The sequence below is a fragment of the Ranitomeya variabilis genome, chromosome 3, assembly GCF_051348905.1.
Source record: "Ranitomeya variabilis isolate aRanVar5 chromosome 3, aRanVar5.hap1, whole genome shotgun sequence".
NCBI classification, from domain to species: Eukaryota; Metazoa; Chordata; class Amphibia; order Anura; family Dendrobatidae; genus Ranitomeya; species Ranitomeya variabilis.
In genome coordinates, this window is record NC_135234.1 from 614,097,531 (window position 1) to 614,099,995 (window position 2,465).

Genomic DNA, 2,465 nt, shown 5'->3' on the forward strand with positions numbered 1-2,465 from the left:
AAACGCTGTATTCCATTCACTTTCTATGACTTCACCCCCCAAGGAGCTTAAGGAAAAGAACTCCCACTGTTCTCTCCCTATTAAGATCCTGTGTTCAGGACAGTGGATTTCCAGTGCAGCTATGATTGACTCTGGTGCAGGTGGCAATTTCATGGATATCGCATTTGCCAAGGAACATGGTATTGAAATTCAGCAAAGAGTCTCTCCAATTACCATGGAAACAGTGGATGGGTCACCTTTAATCTCTGGGCCTGTGGATCAGGAGACCGTACCCCTTGAAATTTTGTTGGAGCCATCAGGAGCAACTTTCTTTCTTTCTAATTTCTTCTCCTCATTTTCCTGTGATTTTAGGCATTCCTTGGTTGCGTTCTCAGAACCCAATTATCAACTGGGAGACCAAGGAGATTATCTTTCCAACAAGGAGCAACTCAGCGTTAACAGAAGCTGTCCCTGAGTCCACGGCTACGGAACCACATGTACAGGTATTTTCTTTACCTCCAGCATATAAAGAGTTCTCTGACATCTGTGACAAGAAGAATGCAGATCAGCTTCCTCCACACAGGCATTATGACTGTCCCATTGAGTTGCTTCCTGGGGCAGCTATTCCTTTTGGTAACGTATACCCTTTGGCGGCACCTGAGCTTCAAGCCTTAAAGGAGTATATTGATGAAAATCTGGCCAAAGGCTTCATACGTCCTTCTTCCTCACCAGCAGGGGCACCTATTTTTTTTGTAAAGAAGAAGGATGGGATCCTTAGACCCTGTGTTGACTATCAGGAACTCAATAAAGTAACCGTACGAAACAGTTACCCTTTGCCTCTGATTCCCGAATTACTGGAAAGAGTCCGCCATGCTAAGGTGTTCTCTAAACTGGATCTTCGTGGGGCTTATAATTTGGTGCGTATTCGTCCAGGGGATGAGTGGAAGACAGCATTCAGATGCCGGTATGGACACTTTGAATCTCTTGTGATGCCCTTCGGGCTTTGTAATGCCCCTGCAACATTTCAACACCTTGCTAATGGCATTTTCAGAGATTTGTTGGACCAGTTTGTAGTGATCTATTTGGACGATATACTAATCTTTTCTCACTCTCTACAGGAACATGAAGAACATGTCAAAACTGTTTTAAGACGTCTGAAAGAGAACCATCTGTATATTAAGCCGGAGAAATGAGAGTTCCATCGTTCTGAGATACAGTTCTTAGGTTATATCATCTCTCCCCAGGGGCTGAACATGGAATCTGGTAAGATTCAGGCTATCCTTGACTGGCCAGTACCCAAGCACGTTAAGGAGGTCCAATGTTTTATTGGTTTTGCAAATTTCTACAGATGCTTCATTCGAAATTTTTCTGATATTGTCCGTCCCATTACTTCCTTGACAAAGAAGGAAAAGCCCTTTAAGTGGTCATCACAGGCTCAAGAAGCTTTTGATCGGCTTAAGATCTGTTTCACATCAGCACCGCTGATGATACACCCAGGTCCAACACTTTCTTTCATTGTGGAGGTGGATGCTTCTGATAATGCTTTGGGGGCTATTCTCTCCCAAAGAACTGGAGAGAAGGGTCTACTACATCCTTGTGCTTTCTTTTCCCTTAGACTAACCTCAGCAGAGAAGAATTACGACGTGGGAGACAAGGAATTGCTGGCTATTATTGCGGCTTTCAAAGAATGGAGGCATCATCTGCATGGAGCTGCACAACAGATCATAGTGCTAACTGACCATTGCAATTTAGAGTTCCTTAGATCCGCTAGATGTCTTTCTCCCCGCCAGGCTCGTTGGAACTTATTTCTAAATCAATTTAACTTTGTTATCTCGTACCATCCAGGTTCTCGTAATGGGAAGGCTGATGCTTTATCCCGAATCCATGCTGCGGATTCCGTACCTGGAGCCCCGTCCAAGAGCATTCTATCTGATGCCAATTTCATCGGAGTTATCCACGATCAGGACTTGTGGAAGGAGTGCAGGGAGGCCTATGAGAGTGATGTATTTCTGGCCAACCCACCTGTGGATATTAATCTTGTCTTTAAGGGTGGCATGTGGTTCAGAGATCGACGTATCTACGTCCCTGAGGTCAGCCGTCTGCAGATCCTCAAGTTGGTACATGACTCCAAGTTGGCTGGTCACAGGGGGCACAGAAGACACAAGAGTTCCTGAGCCGATTCTTCTGGTGGCCAACTTGCCTGAAGGATACCAAGGACTATGTTCTCTCTTGCGAGGTATGTGCTCATTACAAGACTCTTCATGTGGCACCTACGGGTCTTCTACAACCATTACCTGTTCCGTCCCGCCCTTGGGGGTCTATATCAATGGACTTTATTGTGGAGCTGCCTACATCCTTCATCTGCTGCTTGTGTTTGCGTCCATCTGCATTTGCTGGACATGTAAGCTGTTTCTGCTCTGCAAGAACCTGAGACTATTACCCAGACCTCCCTGGTTGAGCTAAGATATTATTTGAACTGCCTTATA

The 2,465-nt window shown here is 45.2% G+C and overlaps 1 long non-coding RNA gene across 1 annotated transcript; it reads left to right on the forward strand.

Annotated features, from left to right (window-relative positions):
- Window positions 1–827: 827 nt before the first annotated feature.
- Window positions 828–1,627, forward strand: LOC143818434 (uncharacterized). The gene is made up of 3 exons (XR_013224542.1): window positions 828–896; window positions 1,098–1,242; window positions 1,595–1,627. It is a non-coding gene; the product is annotated as an uncharacterized LOC143818434 (long non-coding RNA).
- Window positions 1,628–2,465: the final 838 nt, after the last annotated feature.